At 47.8% G+C, this 18,980-nt stretch overlaps 1 protein-coding gene across 3 annotated transcripts in view; it reads left to right on the top strand.

Annotated features, from left to right (window-relative positions):
- The window catches only part of Ctif (cap binding complex dependent translation initiation factor), a 464,175-nt gene that overhangs the window by 38,679 nt on the left and 406,516 nt on the right, over nucleotides 1-18,980 (top strand). The window lies entirely within an intron of this gene.

Raw genomic sequence — 18,980 nt, 5'->3', positions numbered from 1 at the left:
CTGAGTTTCTTAAATCTGTCATATTTGGAAATGTGTCTGTGTGTGTCCGTATGCGCACGTACACACAGGTGTGGACAAAAAGGCTTTCCCTCAGCTGCTCTCTACTTTATCCTTTGAGACCATCCTAGTTTGCTCTCTGTTGCTGTGATAAACACCACAGCCAAAAGCAATTTGGGGAGGGAAGAGTTTATTTCAGCTTACAGCTCATGGTCCATTATGAAGGAAGCTGGAGCAGAAACCTAAAAGCTGAAACTGATGCAGAGGCCATGGAGGGGTGCTGCTGACTGGCTTGCTCCCCATGGCTTGCTCAGCCTGCTTTCTTACAGAACCCAGGACTGCCAGCCGAGGGGATGGCACCACCCACTGTGGGCTGTGCCCTCCCACATTAGCCATCAGTTAAGAAAATGCCCTAGAGGTGTGCTTACAGGGCAGGCTGATGGAGAAAACTCCTTAATTGAGGTTCCCTTTTCTCAGATGCCCTGAGCTTTTGTCAAATTGATAAAACAAAACAAAATAAACAAACCAGCATATAGACCAGCCTGGAGCTTGACAGCTCAGCTAACCTGGCTGGCCAGAGAGCCCCAGGGTCCTCCTGTTGCTGCCTCCACTAAGGCTGTGCCCATGCACACCCGCACCCATCTTGAACATTGACACTGGGGATTGAAATCCAACCAGCTACCTCCCCAGCCCACATGTTTGGAAGCTTTTTGGTGTGCATCATCCTCGTCCCCAGTCGGTGCTTTCAAATGAATGTAGGCCCCACTTCTCTTTCCTCATGGGTTGGCAAAAAAATCTGCTTTTTTTTTTTAAGGTCTCTTTTCCCCCTCTCTCTCAATTTGGGATAATTTCTATTGTTACATTTTGACGATCACTCGTCTTTTCTTGTAGTGTCCAAGCGGCTGCCAGTGCCCTCTGGTGTTTCTCGTGTTTAGAAGTTACCATGGATCTGTCGTTTCTGCCTTCCATCTCTCATGTGTTTTAGTGTGAGACTTAACTTCCAGCTGACACTTGACACTCTGTTCTCTTGGGTGTTGATTTCTGGGATATGGCTTGATGGTTTTTCCATCATCTCATGTTAGGATTTTATAGGCTATGACACAATACCAAACCCTCAAATCTCAGTGACCACACAGACACTCTCCTGATACTGTGCTGGGGGATCCAAATGTCCCCAAGTCAAGGATCCAGTTGGATTCTGTTTGTAGTCCTGCCATGCCCCACCCCCAGCATCTAGGTGGCTCTGGCAGAAATAATGAGTAAGGAGTTCATGTCCTGGGTCTTAAATGTTTATTTAGTCCCAGAAATATCACTTCCACTCGCATCTATTGGACAGTTAGTCACGTGACTACACTCAACCATAGAGCAGTGCTCTGGGAGGGAGCAGGCAGCTGCTCAGTGTCCTCCACCATTGTCCTCTTTCCTTCCCCCACTCAGCTAGCCTTCACAGGCAGGTACTTTGCTCTGGCCTTTTAGAGTGAATGGCATTTGTTCCTCAGGAAGGGCACAGTCCCTTTAAGGAAATGACATGAGTAACAGACGGAATGCCGCATCATTAGAACTGTAAATGCCGAGCAGATGCTGGCATCTTGCCCAGGTCACAGTCCCTTAGGGCAAAGTCTGTGTCCTCTCCCTACAGGCGCCACCTTCCTCCCCCTGCTGCTACAATTTCCAAAGCCTTGAGGTTCCAGCTCAGAGCAAAGGACCCCAGTGGCTCCAGGCTTAATGCTCTTGGTAGTTCTCCTAGGAGCACTGGGGTTGGCCGGGTGGGAGTGGGGTTGATGGGGACCGGGGATGGGAGTGAGAGTTTGCCTAGTTAGAGGTCAGATGTGACACAGGTTGCTGACCCAGCCTCGTACCTGACTATTGTTGACAAGCCTACCTGGGTATATTTTTACACTGAGTAGTGAATCCCAGTGGTAATCTATTTTAGTGCAAACAATGGGGATTCCCCATTGCTGGAGCTATTGAGCCTTTGGGCCTAGGCTCTCGGAGCTACCCATGATCTTGGGGTAGCAGGGTAAGTAGGTGTCCATGCCCAAAGATCACACCTGCATCTCTAGGAAGCCCAGCCACAAGAATGGCTCTCCGTCCACAAATAGCATTTAGTAAGATCCAATGTAGGTGAGGTTTAGCTTTGCCCATTCCCCCCACCCCCACCCCATATACATGTATGTAAAGGTCCATTGGAGGCCAGATGACGACCTCAGGTGTCATTCCTTCTGTCTCCTTTGAGACATCTCTCATAGGCCTGGAGCTCACCAGTTAGACTAGACTAGCAAGTCCCAGAAATTCTCCTGTCTCTACCTCTTCAACCCCAGGATTGCATGGCTCCTGGGAATCGACCTCAACTGAGTCATTTCAGCTGGTGATGTAAGAGTCACCAAGGTCCATCTCCCTGTGGCAGCCATAGAGGGGGAGGAGCAGGAGACTGGGCTCGGTGAAGGCCTGCAGCAGGCTTTACAGCACCACTAGCACTTGCTGCTGCGTGGCGTGTTGAGTCTGGCATTGCCCTCTAGGAGTTCTGGTGGAGTTAGGCAGCGGGAGGCAACATGGACACTGGGTTCAGTCATTCTGGTTGGTGGAGCCATAAGTCCGGGAAGAGCCTGGGACCCACACAGCTAGGCTTACCTTGGGGTCCTGAGGGACTTCTCTGTGTCACCACAGCACGGCTTTATGAACTACATATGAGTGCATGCATGATGGCCTGCCTGCCATGTTCCATTCCTATTGTCATGCATGGCTGCGTGCTGCCACTAGAGGGTGTCAGTGGACCACTCTGCCAGCTCCTTGTCTGGAAGAGCGAGAAGATCTGGTCCCCAGCAGTCAAAGGTGTCTGTACAGTCACTTCTCGTCAATTCCCAGTGAGCAGATTGTCCCTAAATGGCCCTACTCAGAGTTCGGAGTAAAGAAGTAAAAAAGCACATCTCTTAGACCCAAACATCGTCTGCTATGCTAAGGTCTCCAGGGACCCTCAGAACTTGTGGCCGCTACCCACAGAAGGACAGTCACACACACAAGAGGGACTGCCTTCTCGGGGGATGCAACACTGTGTGAGTTTGGGGAATTGGAAAGCATTAGCTTCTGCCCTTGGAAGGGCAAAAACTGGTAGGCCACGCAAGAAGACAGAGAGTTCCGGGGTCTATAATCTGGGCCACCCAATTTGGCCAAGTTCAAATTCAGGCAAAGGAGTGAGGGCTGCTCCCCTTGCACGCTCCTGGCCTCACCTCCCGCCTATCCCTGAAGGAAGCCCCAGCTGGGCTTTTTCACTAACAGGCATGGTGGCTATAGGAGGTACTCGCCCTGTTGTTTAAGTCTTGGCCGCATCTCACACCACCTCGGCCTGCTTAGCAACTAGCGTAGAGCGATGCTGAGCTGACATCCTGTCCTCTGCTCTCTAGGCAGCCCCACGTTCTCCTTGGGTTTCTTCACATTCCCTGGGCACAGACAGGATCCTCACAGTCCTGATGGAATGCTCCCCATCACCCTACACACACGTGCTCGCTTCTCTGGTGCTTTTGTGTCTTCTGAGAAACCCAATACAAAGGCATTGCTAGTTGATGCATCTGATGTCTTGCCCAAGTTTTTTTGTATACAGACATTGTTTTTACTTGGGTTTTTGTTTGTTTGTTTTAGTTTTAGTTTTGTTATTTGTTTGTTTTTGAGAAAGGTCTTACTGTGTAGACCAAGCTGACTTAAAACTTAACCAGTCTCCTTCTGCCCCCAGAATGCTGGGATTATAGTCATGTGCCACCATGCCCAGCTAGGGACATGTTTTGATCCTTTTCCTTGGATTCTTCAACAGGCAAGTGGTTTGCCATCTGGGATTTGTTTGGCAATAGAAATAACAGCACACCTTACTTCTCCACTATATATCTCTGTTAAGAAATTTGTAAACTAAATTCCCTGCCTGTCAATAATTATTAGTTGGCTTGGACCTCCAGTGACTAAGTATAGTTAGGGAAAGCGGGCCAGGCTGTTACTGAACGTTCTGCATAGCTAAGTCAAATGGAATGGCTTGCCTCATAAGTATGCCCAAAACACTCCCTATGGAGGATCCCATAAGGCCCAAGGGATAGTATATAGCTTTTTGACCTCAGAAGAACATGTCTAAAGCTTTTTTTTTTTCCACATAAAACCCAGAGAGGTCAGGAGACTCAGAAGAGAACGGTAATTATGGTTACACACTTAGATGTTTTCCCCCATCACAGTTCCTAGGAACCTGAGAGACAAAGGTGCTTTCAAAATGAAAACCAGCCTCCCATGAAATGATAACCAAGAATTGCCCACCCCCATCCCCCCACTATATCTCATACTTGGTGGAGTAAAAAAAGATGGTGGGGCAGGAGATGCTTCCTCCCTCCAGCAGGTGGCACTGTTGCTGTGATAACAGGACGCAGGGGGAGGGGGGCAGAGGGGGACAGGGGCCCTCTGCCCCACATTGAGTTGGCATTGCAGCAGGAGTGGCTGTAGCCAAGTCTTCAGCCCTCCAGATGGGAAGCAGTGACTATCGGTCCCTGGGGCTGTGTTGTCTCTCTTGCCAAGTCTTCCGGAAACTTCCGGGATCTGTGAACCCATAGGCATAGGATTAGTAAAACATCCCAAGATGCCCTGGCACAAAAGTCACATGAACACCAAGCTCCATTCACCCCGGGCCCTGCCCTCCGCCCTTAAGTGCCTGCTTCCAGTCACCTTGCAGTCCTACGGGAGAGATGCTCTGACTTCTCCATTCAGTGCACAAGAACTAATTGGACACCTTGGATGCAGGGCCAGGCCCCTTCCCTGTAGATGATACACCGCGATCGCTAGTGTCCCCTCAGTGAGTGTCACACACGTCACAGGCTGTCCTGGGTGTGACCCAGTGACTAACACTTACTAGCACACACCATGTGCTTTTGTAAACACACTTGCCTCTTTAATTTTTTTTTAAATTTATTGACTTTAATTTTTTTTTCATACAGTATATTTTGAACAACTCCTCCTAGGTCTTCCCCCACTCCCCTCCCTACTCAACTTCATATCCTTTCTCTTTCTCAAAAGAAAAAGAAGAAAAAAGGGGGTGGGGGGGCAGAAGTTCACAAAAAAATTAAAATAAAATATGGAGTCTGTTTTGTGTTGGCCAACTCCTCCTGGGCAGAGGGCCTGCCCTTGAGTGTGGTTGGTTGATGTCCCCAGTGACACTCTGTTGGAGAAAACGGATTTTTCCTTTCCCAGCAGGCATTAGTGATAAAAAGCCTTCTTGGTTACAGGGTGGGATTTTGTGTCAGCTTCCTCTTCTATGTGCGTGCGGGGATTTTCGTCTGGTTTGAACCCGTGCAGCTCTTATGCATTCTGCTGTGGCCTCTGTGAGTTCACATGAGCATCAGCCCTGTTGTATCCGGAAGACACTGTTCCCTTGCAGTCCCCCACCGCCTCTGGCTCTTACAGTCTCTCCACCTCCTCTTCTGCATAGATCCCTGAGCCTTGAGGAGGAGGATTTGATGGAGGCCTCCTATTTAGGGTCGAGAACACACTTCTTACCAAGTTCATTTTGCAGCTGTCTTCTGGTCAGGTGTCACCCTCTGCGTAAGGCCTTTTGGAACGCTATGTGTTATCCCTGCACTCCGCGACCCTCTGGCTTTATTCTTCCCCTTGGTGGCCATCACGTGCATGCTAGACTGCCTGGACACGTCTCGTCTCCCAGTAGTTGTGAGCTGCACCTGGACGCATGCAGGGGCTCCCGGATGGATGAGTAAATAAGCATGGGATTGCTCTTGCCCCGAGGGTCTCATATTCACTCTGCACTTTGGTCCAGAGCGTTTGTCTCCATCTCATAGGCTGCTGTGAATAGAACCTGTATGTTCTGCCCCCAAATTCTCATAACCGCCTAGTGACAGGCTCATTCCGTTATCATTTGATGGCTTGGAGAGCTGGCATCAGTTACCTTGAGCTGAACCCACAGCTGACAAAGGAAAGCCAGAATTAGACTTTGGACAGCTTTTGTGAATGGTGAGGACAAGGCAGCAGTTCTGCAAACCTGTTTTTGTTGTTGTTTTGGTTTTGGTTTTGGTTTTGGTTTTTTTTATTTGGCTCTAGGCAGCAAGGATGTTTGAGTTAGAAGTGAATGGCGCTATCTTTTCTCTCTACTTCTGAAGGTTCAGAGTGAAAAGGAGTGAGGAAATAGGAGGAAAACCTGTAATGACAGGTTGTTTTATTTTGTTTTGTTTTTGTTTGGTTTTTGCTTGTTTGGGTTTTGGGGTTTTGTTGTTGTTTTGTTTTGTTTTGTTGGTTTTGTTTTGTTTTCAGACAGGGTTTCTCTGTGTAACAGAGCCCTGGCTGTCTTGGACTCTCTTTGTAGACCAGGCTGGCCTCAAACTCACAGAGATCTGCCTGTCTCTGCCTCCCAAGTGCTGGGATTAAAGGCGTGAGCCACCACCACTCAGTCCCTACTGACAGTTTTGAGGAAGGGTAACGTGTGTGTGTGTGTGTGTTACTTTTTTAAAAATCAGACAGGTTTGCAGTGTTCCCCTTTCCTGCTGACTGAAGACAAGTGCCTACCTACGAGAGAGCCTCTCACCTCTGCATCCATCCCTTTCCCCCAGACTTCCCTCCCTTAGGACAAAAATAGGCAGCTGTACAATAAAGGAGACCAGAAGCACTTCAACCCATGGCTTCCTGTCTGAGGCGCCAGGTAGCAAGGCCCTCGGGAGCAATGGGCAATGTACTAGCAAGTTGAGCCTATAGTTATTTTTGTCACTTGCGAGTCTTTTTTTTTTTATAGAAGTTGACTATTTGGGAGCTGAAGACTTCTGGTGGTGACAACCAGGAAGGACCCTTGGGATGAGGCAAGTGGTTGAGTCTGAGCAGATTCTCACGGGTTCTTCCCTTCTCACCTCCATGAGCCAGGATCTGAGGTGCATCTGCTTTAGCAACTGAGTATGCCTAACTCCAAGGAGTCCAAGGACCCCACCATCCTTATATGACCCAGAATGTGGCCAGAGTCTGGCTAACCTCAGTCCACACACTAAGTCTAGGCTTCCTGTACTTTTGGAAATAAAGTTTTATTGGCATAGCCAGTACACTCTATTTGCTCACTGGCTGTAGCATCGTTTGTGCTGTAGAGCTATGTAGCTGTGTCACCACCCTGTTGACTCCAAACCTACAATATTTACTCCCCTGTCCTTTACAGAAGATTGCCGAATGTTGGCCTGGAACATCAATAGGAAGGAAGCTTAGCCATCCTCCACCATGGAGCGTCATGTACCTCATCCAAAATAGTTTTCACAGGGCCTCACAGGTCATATATCTGCTTGATGTGGTGACTCTAGGCTGGAGTTCAAGGTGTGAGCCCCACAGAGATGGACAGGCATTTGTAACTTGCCTGTGCAAAGTGCTTCATTTACAGACCCAGTTCTAATCAGAGTGTGCACAGGAGGACAGGCAGGACAGACAAGCAGCCATTCTTGGGTAGCTTGGAGTTGCTGGGGACAGAGGCTCTCATGGGTTCCCATAGCTCCCTCAGACTGAATGCTATGCAAATAAGATCTGCTAGCCATAGGCTTACTGCAGGGGCTGGGAGTTTCTCCCACTCACCCATTCCTCTTTCCCGGATGTCCCTCCCTCACCCCTTCCCGAATCTTCCTGCTCCTATTCTTTGAGTAAGTCAAACCATGTCTGCCCTCAGAGCCTCCCTGGACCTTCTAGGGATTGAGGCTAGGCCAGTTTTGAGCGTGTCTAATGTTTCATGACTCCTCTTGTGCTTGTGCTTCCCAGAAGAGAGAGGAGGCCTTGAACTTGGCTTTGGTTGTATGGCGGGGAAGGGGAAGAATGTCAGGAAAAAGAGAACACAGCCTCAAGGAGAAGTAAGCAGGTGACAGTAGGGGACAAAGGGAAGCTGCTAAGAGTAGGGCCAAGTCTTCCAGAACAGTTCCATAAGCATCAGGGGATGGGGAGGGACTCAATTGATGGTCTTGAGTGGGGAAATGTGTGATGGGAGAAGCATTTGGGAAGCTATGCATTGTGGTCCATTGGGACGTCCTGGTATAAATCACAGGGGATCCCTACAACTGCAGAGCTCCCAGCAGCAGCTACGGTCAGGCTAGGGACTGGGAGTGGCAGGTCTTGCCGCCACCGGAAAGGTTATCCAGTCCATGCCCTGCTCTGAGCCAAACCATGCCCATAATCCTTTGCTGAATTCCAGAAGGCATGATCATGAGGGAATGATCATAAAGCCAGCATGGACCAGAGAGTCTTTGTGGGAAACAAAGTCACAGGCCTAAGGGAGACCAGATTGAACACACACTGGTACACTAATCCCTGCTAGAAGAGGGCCCCTGGTGAATGGGTTACTTTTACCCTCCACTCTGGCCTTACCACTCACCTTATAGCAGTTTGCAAGGGCCGGGCACACACACACACACACACACACACACACACACACACACACACACACACGCTCATGCGCACACCCCACTTTAGTGATGCTACTGGTAGCTTGGGCCACTTCTGTTAAGCTAGGTCGCATGCTGGTCTACCACCTGCTCTCGCCTGTGATCTGCCAGCGGAAGGAGCCGTGAAGCTGGGGAAGGGGAAGGTGTCGTGAGAGTGTGAAGCATCCATTATTCCTTTATGAGCCAGGGGCCCGCTTCTGGTCTCCTTCCTGGCAGAAGTGGGTTTGAGGGCGGAGAGGCCGGTTATTTTCGTTTACCCAGGCTCCAGGGCTACGTGCTTTCCAGCAGGCGCTTGTGAATGGGCCCCAGCTCCCAGGCCAGCTCCAGCAGGCGGCACCCCCCCCTCCCAGGACGGCGCGACTCTCACTGGCTTGATGTCGCTTTTTTCTGGTATTGCAGTGGCTGGGTGGAGGAAGCCTTCTTCTGGCCCAAGAACAATACCAGGGTCAGCGCAGGGACCTCCCTCCTACACCAGCTTCCTTCCATTGTGAGCTGCTGTACGATCCCAGGCCTAGAAGTCCTACGCAGAAGGGGGAGGGGGGTGCGACAACTAGTGGTGTCAAGCCTAGGAGAGATCAGCGATGTGTGATGGTTCCAGTCACCTGAGTTGGGGGTCTTGGGGAAACATATTTGAGTGGCCAATGTGCCCCTATGCTTTGCAAGGGGCTCTCAGAAGGATGAGGTCTATGGATGAGGCTGTTATTCTCTTCTGGATGGTCCAGAGAGTCAGTGCACCCAGGCTGACAGAACCCTGGCCCTTCTGCCCACCACTCCACTGTACAGATAAGGAAACAGACCCTGAACACTAAAGGGCTGGCCAAACCTCTGCTTGCACCACTTCAGGATTCTTCACTGACCCTCAGCGCTGGCAGAAAGTCCAGTGTCGAATGACCTTTGGGCCTCTCTCCCGCAAGCCCTGAGCCTGTGTGTGGTCTAGCCTGCCTGGTGACAAATTAACAGGCCCTTGGTCCAGAACCCTGGTCTCCTGCCAGAATGCCCTTTCTCTTTGCCTGTCCACCAAAGACTGCTGCAAGGTTTCCTTCTCTGGGAAGCCCTCCCTGACACTGTACTTTCCCCCGTGCCCTCCGGTGCATCGATTCACCCGGACTCTGCCCGCGCTTTATACATACCTAGAGCGAAAAGGGTTGGCCCCTCCTCGTCCCTGGTGTGTAGACATTTCTCTACCCCATGTGTCACACACACACACACACACACACACACACACACACACACACACACACACACACACACACCTTTCTCGCCTCTGCAACAGGTTCTCAAAGTGGGGTTCCCCTCTGTCAGCATCCGACTCCCCCTGGAGATTTACCAGAAGTACAGATTCCTAACTCCTGGGTTTCTCTTCGCTCCAAGCAAACAAAAAGCTCAAGGTTGAACCCAGACCTACGTTTTTACACACTTCCCAGGGGACTCTCATGCCTGCATGTGACCGTTTAATTATTTTTGCTTGTGGTGCTAGCATTTGACCCCAGGACTTCTTGCACGCTAGGCATACACTCTGTCATTGCACTCCTCAGCCCCATACTTGCAGCATCAAACCACCGCCTGAGGACCTACTTACAAAGAAAGTGTGGTTTTATTTGGTGGGAGGTTTGGGTGTGGGGTGGGTGGGTGAATAGGTGAGGCAGGGTTTTGGTGTATGGAGCCCAGGTTGGCCTCCAAGAAAGTGCTGCTGCTTCATCTTGCCTGGATTACAAGTATGTGCCCTGTAGCAATGTTTCTCAATAACTTCCTGATAATTTACTGAGTGGTTGGGTATAACCTAAGCCTGTCTCCTTCCATCAGTGGCTAAGATTTTTTGATTGCTTTGTTAATTTTTTTGTTTTTTGGGGTTTTTGTGTGTGTGTGTGTGTGTGTGTGTGTGTGTGTGTGTGTGTGTTCCAACAGTTTTCTCAATTGAAAGACAGAATCCTGCTGTATTTGGTGATGTGGGATGAATATTTGTGAAGGCTTAGGGGATGCAGGGAGGACACAGCCCCCAGTGTTCTGTTATTGGTTGTGTTCCAGATGACTCCGAAGCCGTAAAGCCCTGCCAAAGCCACGCTATAGACCAGGGCTTCTGGGAGGTTCCTTATCATCAGTGCAGCTGAAGGTCAGCTGAGCCCTGTGAGCATCGGCTGGGTGGAGAATTGGGGACAGCCCTGGTGTTTACATGGAGGGAAACCATGTAGACATTCTGCATAGTCCCTTCTGCTGGTGCTTTGCATGTGCAGATGAACCACCCTCCGCGTGTATTGGATGGCCACTGGCAGTGAGAGAACTTGTTCCCAAACTTATAGCTTGTCAGCAGGAGGCAGTGTTCGTCACACACTAAGTGGCAGACAAAAGCTGATCCAGGAATAAACCAACAAACACAAACTTCCATCTGCGAAGGACACCATCTTGAGTTGACATTAAAAAGGCCATGAGCTCACTGCAGAATTCAAGTAGCTGTAGCCGAAGCAGTTCCGGCCTTCCCCTCTGAGACTCTATGGTCTCACTGAGCAGAGAGTCCTAGGACAGACACTCATTTCCTGACCCTCAGCCCTCTTCCTCTTCTAAAGAGTATAGGCCCCACCATGCATCTATACATGTATGTGCACGCACACACACGCGCGCGCACACACACACACACACACACACACACACACACACACTCACACACACACAGTTCTCACCTGAGGGACTTCTGAAGAAAGTACTTGTCAGATGATAAAAAGCATTGTATATAGTTTTGTGATCCTCAAAGGCAAGGCTTTTTCCTTCTGGCTCCAATCTGAAAAGCTTAGAAGAAAATTCTGTGGGGAGTGAGTAGCCCTGCTTTGTTCCCACAAACCTGGACATGTGTTTCTATTACTGACGGAGGATCCGATGGCTGTTCTGCCACCGGGTGCCTATGGTGTCTCCTGAGATTCCCAGAGGTCTGCCAGCCTGGTGGGGTCTGGTAAAAGGAAAATGGCAGCCTCCTCATCCACCGAGACAAGAGCAGCCCCATAGCAAGCCACCTGCTCTGAGGATTCCGTGCCAGGTGCTCACCAACTTCCCATTGCTTCATGAAGGCCAGAGCTCTTGTCACAAACTCTATATTGAGTAGTCAATGGCTCATAGGCTTGCTTTCTGCCACCTGTGGGGTTCTGAGTTGTCATGTGGACCCACAGCTACCTGGCCCTCATTGTTAAAGTGTGTCAGATTAAGTGACTTTGACAGCCACATCCGTATTCTGTGGCTCTGATCGTCAGTGGTTTCCAACTGAGAGTAGTGGGTAAGCTTGGTTCAGGCAAAATCCTAAGGAAGGAAGAGAAGAGGTTGCTGGACACACTTCTGCCTCTGAGGCAGTGGTTCTCCACCTGTGGGGCCTGACCGCTCTCTACATCACAACTCATAAGAGGAGCAGATTTTATGGTTGAGGTTCCCTACAACATGAAGATCTGCATTAAAGGGTCTCAGCATTAGGAAGGTTGAGAACCACTGCTCTAAGGGGTATGAGCCCAAGAGTACAAGCCCATCTACTCGTGTTTTCAACATGTATGTATGTATGTATGTGAGTTTTGAAACCCAAGAGTTTCAAAGGCTTTAGTCCATGGTCAACTGGCTCTGTTGTTGTAGACCAGTGGCAAGGCAGAACATCACTGTGAGGAGTATGTGGTAGGTTGGAGCCAGCTCCTCAGATCCCCTCAGTGTGTTCTTGTATTCTTCACCTAACCACAGTTTAATGGTCAAAATCAGGAGTCTAGCATTGACAGACTAGATATTAATCTACAGTTCTTGTCCTTTATAGATGAAGTTTTCATGGGGTTTTCTTGAGAGGGTGAGATATTTTTATTTTTGTTTTGATTTGCTTTGTTTTTGGTTTAGAACCCAAGATCATATTTGGCTTTTAGTTTATCTAAAAATATCTAAAGCATAATTTTTTCCTCAGTTTTTCGCCTGTGACCTTGCCACTTTGCAAGTACAGGCTAGTTGCTTTGTAGAATGCTCATCAATTTTGGTTCGTCTGGTGATTCCTCATGATTCAACACACACTGTTGAAATGGCTGCCTTAGAAGAGGCATTTCTTGTCACATCAAGCCAGGAGGCATGGGGATGGCAGGATGCAATGCTGACCACCTGGCCATATCAGTGACTTCCAGGACTCAGCAATGGAAAGTTACATTTTCCCCTTTGTAATTATCAGTAAGGAGCTATCTGAATCTTTATAGATACACTGTTTCTGATAATACTTTTTACCCAATGAATTTCATTCATACATTCATTCATGATTTGTAGCTAAAACATCATGTTGACTAGTAAATGATTTTTCTGCTTTTATTACCTGATTTTCTACTATAGGCAACATCTGTCCCTCTCCCATATTTTTTATTTTTTACTATTATTATTATTATTATTATTATTATTATTATTATTATTTAGTTTTTCAAGACAAGATTTCTCTGTGTAGCCTTGGTTGTCCTGGGCTCACTTTGTAGACCAGGCTGACCTTGAACTCATAGAGATCTGCCTACCTCTGCCCTCCTGAGTGCTGATCATAGTTTTTTTAGTTTGGTGGAGTATAACTCATTATTAGTTTTGAAGCACAAATTGTCCAAAACTTGTATAGTGGGAGCCTTTTCAAACTGGCGTCCTAGTGTTTCTGAAGTGTCCCAGTCAGTCTTTCCGTTCTCCCTGACTTCCTTGCACAGAAGGTTCCTGGTCTTACCTCGTATCTTCTTCACCCGAGTCCTAGAAGCTACTATTATCCATAGAGCCGGAGGACACTTTACGAATGGTTTTTGGAAGCCAGGATTGGAAATGAGTTGATCATCACTGTCAAGACCCCATGTGACATTGATTCCTTTGTGTCTATCCCCAGATTAAAGCCTCTCTGGCATCTTTGCCTGCGAGTGAAGACTGAAGGGGAGTCATGGCTATGCAGGGTTTAGAGGGGGATTCGGGGTTCCATATTCAGTCATATTCAGCCTCTCATCTGCTTCTACCATTTCCTCCCAGCATGGGAACCTTGCCTTTTCTGGTGCCAGGTGTTCTCAAGTCTCAGGCAGCAGGTGTCCAGGTTCTGCCAGGGTTTCAGTCATGCTCTCTACAGGCAGCGTGGTGGCACCTGCCCTCCCCCTTCCAGCTGCTCCTCCACTCACTCTGCCCTCTGGAAACTGTTAACAAGGTCTTTTCTCATTATCTGTGCTGCTGTGGATTTTTATAGCTTTTCTGTTAGTGGAAGGGAGAACAGAAAATAATTGAAAGAAATGGACTGGATCAACCCATCACGTCAAACCGGAAGTCTCATTTGGTTGAATGTTTAAGAAGATGTACCCCTTTAATCCCAGCACTTGGGAGGCAGAGGCAGGCGGAAGATAGATGGTCTATAGAGTGAGTTCCAGGACAGTCAGGGCTACCCAGAGAAACCATGTCTTGTGGAGGATGGGACGGGGAAGAAGAATGAATGGATGAATGGACAGATGGATGGATGGAAGAGAAAAAAAAGAGAAATGAATGGATAAATAAGTAAATTAGAGTGCTGAAAATTAGTCGAGTGCTTGCCTTGCAAGCATGGGAATCATGAGTTTATCCTCAGAAACAAACACTAGGAAGTGGCCCCATATGATGGTGTCATCTGATAATCCCAGACAGGCAGAGCCTTGTGACTTAATTGCCAGCCAGTTACATGCCAGTACGTCTGCATGCACACTGCAGTTTTATGAGTTAGCAGTAGATCACATGAAGCAGAGTGAGCACTGTTGACCAGCTTTGTGAGGTAAAATCCCTGGGGAAACCTCCATGCTCCAACCTTACAGAGAGGTTAAGACCCAACATAAGAACTGCTGAGATAGAGGTGCCCTGCATCCCAGGGATGACACCCTTAGGGGTCCAGCCCTTACCCACCTTTGAACTTGACCTCTTTAGTGGTAAGACTCCTGGCAGCAAGCCTTGAGAGTCCTGAAAGCTGAAACGCCCTTGGCAAGGGACTGGGCATGCAACTGGTGCTCTGTCCGCCTAGGAACCATCAGGTCACCACTAAGATACTAAGTGTAAAACTGAAGGCAAAAGAGAAGTGCACCATCCCGAAAAAACTACCCTCACAGATTTCCAGGCAGGTCATCACTGCCCTCTTCTGTGGCCACCTGGCGCTCTCCCCATTGGTGTTACTAAGAACAGTATAGTTTTGGGTGAGTGTTCAGGCAGCAAACTGTCTCTATCACTTTTTTTTTTTTTCCACTTTGGAAGCTGCTAACCTGCACCTCCTGTTTACTCAGGTCATTAATTTTTTTTTTTTTTTCCTTGTCAGGTCTCTGATGGGTTTGAAGACCAGATAGTTAAGTCTCACAACTTAGCTTAGTTGTTTAGGAGTTAAGATGTTTTTAGGTCTAGATAGATGTTTTAAGTTGATAGAGATGAGATATGATAGATATTGATTTACATTCAGAATTTTAGACGCACCAAGATAGGAAAAATGTTTTCTTCAAGGCTGCCAAATACAAATAGCCAAAACACTATGAATGTACCATTTATATAATTCCTGATTGTTTCATGGTTCTTCTTGCTGTATGTAGCTTATTGTATGTGTGTGTGTGTGTGTGTGTGTGTGTGATATAAATATATATTTTAAATTTTAATTTAATTTAAAAAATGTGATTCCCTGTCCAAGCCCATAGGTGGCCTGGTCCCAGAATGCCTTATATAAAGTGCAAACTGTCCTAAGAGTCACATGTGTAGAACTTCTGGCAACTTTAGTCTCTGTACTTGAGAGTCCCTCCCATCTGGAAATGTTTAAATGAGCCAGGATGCCCTTAAAGCAGGTTGACTCTCTACTCTGGAATAGCACATCATACCCCAGTGCTAAGGGGGCAGCCACCTGAGAGCTCTTAGTGGCCTGGAGGGCAAGGACTATGGGAACGGCCCTAGTTCCTAAAAATGCTTCATTTCTGGCTGGCCACTTTGGAGGATTTGCTCTATGAGCATTGTCACCTGAGACCTTGATACGTGAGGTAGAAATGTGCTGTGCTAGGTTGGGCTAGGTAAATGGGAGAAGATTGGCTAAGGGAAGGCTCCAGGTAGGATGTCAAGGCTGGGTACCTGCACCAGCTGAAGAGAACGTGAGGAACTCGGCTGCCTCTCCCTGGTGGCCAGGTTAAGAAGCAGCCGTTGCTGTGTAATTTAATGATGAGGTGACATTTCTTGCACGTGGCAACCTAGAGACAGCCTGGTCATCACCACTCTGCACACGCCATTTAAAGAAGGAAACTGGGGACTCTAACAAGTAGGGGCTGGCCCCAAGACCACACAGCTAGTCTACCTACAGATTTGGGGTTCAGGGTCCCCAGGCCACTAGTTTGTCAAACAGCCTACTGTTTCTCTATGACCCTGGAGGTTTGGTCTTTGTAAAGGGCTTGCAGGACATCTGTTTAATAATTCATTCCAAAGTTGCTGAGGGATCATGATCAAGAAGGTGTCTTTGAAAAGATTTCAGCACTAAAGTGTCTGCACGTAAATGTTCTGTAGAAAGGAAAGTAGGGGAAAAAAGGAAAGGAAAGACTCCATGCTGCCATTTACCTCTGCATGCTGCGGCCCTCTGTGTGAGCCCACTGCCACCCTCTACAGGAGCCCTAAGTACCAAGCTGCAGGAGCTGCAGATAGCCATCCTCACCAGGAGCCAGACTCTCCTTGGAACCTGTCTTCTTTAGCTCTGATGTGCCCAAGGTTTACATAGAAGCTCAGCATGCATTCATAAAAACACTATGGAGAAATGGGTTTTTTTCCCCCACATCCTTGCGATGTCCTGCATTGTCAGCTGTTCCATGTCCTCTCATGGCACTTCACGCTGTGCTTCTGGGCATGCTGGGAGTTCATCATTTAGCCCTAATGAAGGCTTGTGGTACATGGGCCAGTGTGGCCACTGATTAATATGGAAACTTTGTACAATGTAGTTCTCTTTCCTTAATACACTTCGAAGCCTGTACTTGAAGTTGTCAGTGAATTCAGCCTGTAATGACCAGGAGGCAACAGCTCTCTCAGGGTTTCACACAGTAAGGGTGAGCAGCACCCTGGCTCTCCTTTTAGGCAGAAGAAGTTAGGGCTGAATATCCAAACTGCTTAATCATTTTCTGGGAGGCCTCATCTGCCTATTAGAACATGTCTGGCTGAGGAGAACCCTGTCTTGGAATATATCTGCCAGCCAAGAAGGCTGGACGCCCACTGTTTCCTCAGGTTGAGGGAGTCATGAGGTCATAAAGTTCTCAAGAAGGAGCCTTTAGCGTCACCTATTTGTAGTGCCATTCTTTTTTTTTTTTTTTTTTTTTTTTTTTTTTTTTTTTTTTTTAGTAAGAATTAACTTGTTTTGTTTTATTTGCAAAGTATTTTTTTAGTTATGATGTTGATCATACTATTTCTCCTCCCGCATCTCCTCCCAGATCCTTCCTACCTGATCCACTTCATGTTCTTTCTCTCCCCCCCACCTCAAACCCTAAAACAAAAGCACAGTAAGGCAACCACTCCTGAGAATGGGGCCCGCCCTGCTGTATGGTTAATATATGTAGTGACACTCACTAGAAAAACCAATTTTCTCTCTTCCCAGCAGGTATGAGTTACAAAAAGCTTCTTGGTTAGGGATAGGAGTTTGTGTCCACTTCCTCTTCTCCATGCTGGGGTTTTACCGGGTTTGAACTTGTACATCTCTCTCTCTCTTTTTTTTTTTTTTTTTTTTTCATTCAGATAACATATCTCTTTGTTCACCACTTCTAGCTACAGAAACAGTTGACTGTTATAATTTTTCTTGTACATCTCTTAGGCATGCTATTACAGCCTTTGGAGTTGATACCACATCTGCTCTGTTGTGTCTGGAAGATGCTGTTTCCTTAGAGTCATCCACCACCTCTGGCTGTTACAGTCTCTCTGCCTCCTCTTCTGCATAGATCCCTGAGCCTTGGTGGGGTAGGTGCTGATGAAGATGGCTCATGTAGTGCATCCCATTTAGAGTCTCTCACTCTCTGTACATTGTCTGGTTGTGGGTGTCTTTGTTAGTTGCCATCTATTGCAGGGAGATGGTACTGCTTCTGTGATGAAGGTTGATTGGTATATTGATGCATTGGTATAGTAATACATAACTAGGAGTCATTTAATTGATATGTTTCTTCCCCCCTCCCCTTGGTTTCTGGGGGGTTTTCTTTTCTTTTCTTTTTTTCTTTTTCTTTTCTTTTTTGTTTTGTTTTTGTTTCTTTCCAAGACAGGGTTTCTCTGTGTAGCCTTGGCTGCCCTGAACTTGCTTTGTAGACAGGGTGGCCTCAAACTCAGAGAGATCTGCCTGCCCCTGTGCCTCCTCCCCCTGCCCCAAGTGCTGGGATTACAGTTGTGTGCTACCACACCCAGCTTGATAAGTTTCTTTAGCAGAGTACTAATAGCAGGTTTTCCTCTAGGACACATGACCTATCTAGTTTCAGGTTCCTGGCCAATTTAGTGGAATCAGTCTTGGGTATGGATTTCATTGCATGGACCTTTAACATCCAAGTTGGTTTTTTAAATGTAGTTGGTTGTTCCTATAGCACGTGTGCCACTGTTGCACCATTATCTTATGGACAAGTCACTGTGCTTTGCAGGGCTTGTAGCTGGGTAAGATTGACGGTGACTTTTCTCCTCTGGTAGTGTAAAACATCCCTCCCAGCACCATGAAAATAAGTTAGCAGGCTTCAAGCCTCTAGCTGGGCACCAGCTCAATTTCCCCATCTTCAATGACATAACTAAGTGGTATCTTCATCAGTAAAGCTTTAACGTCAGGTTGTGGAGAACAGCCAACAGCTTTTTCAATAGCATATGGTGTTTGGAAGGTGGGATCTACGGGACACCATCCACTCGTTTTGCAGCTGGAAAGACTGAAGGCCACACAGCTCCTACTCTGAGCACAGAGCATGCATTTTCCCCAGTTCTGAGCAGATGAACAGCTTCTGGAGGCTGCTGCGGATCAGAGGTCACTCTGTATTCGAAGAGGCGACCGCAGTCCAAAGAGGTTTAGCACGCAGGAGATTTTCAAGAATAAAAGAGGCTACCAGGGTCCTGAAATTCCTGAGTGCTCAGCCAGGCCCCAGCAGCTTACCTCACTCACCTGTCCCAGATGATGTCATCTCCCCTAGAAGCATATTCTTTTTCTGGAAGTGTATGTCAGATTTTGTGTGCAGGTCAGCACTCTGAAGTTCACTTGAAGGAATTCATTGCAAAGACCATGAGGAAAGTTGTGATGAAACTCTGTGCCATGGCTCATAAGTTCTACCTGGCTCAGCTTAGGTTGATCAGAGGCTGCCTGTGTGAGGGATAGCTATTGCTGTTCTATTCTCATGACACCTCTCTCTCTCTCTCTCTCTCTCTCTCTCTCTCACACACACACACACACACACACACACACACACACACACACACACGGGAAGGGGAGAAGGAAAGAGGGAAGGAGGGAGAGAGGAGAGAGAGTGCCCCCCTCTAGGATCCCATGGGTGTATTTTACAAACACACCAAAAATGCCCGGAAAGGCCATTGTGGGTTTCTGCGCCTTCCACATCATTATTTGGTTTCAGTGTACCCGCC

This window comes from Acomys russatus, chromosome 20 (assembly GCF_903995435.1).
Source record: "Acomys russatus chromosome 20, mAcoRus1.1, whole genome shotgun sequence".
Taxonomy (NCBI): Eukaryota; Metazoa; Chordata; class Mammalia; order Rodentia; family Muridae; genus Acomys; species Acomys russatus.
This window is presented reverse-complemented; position numbering and strand designations above follow the sequence as displayed.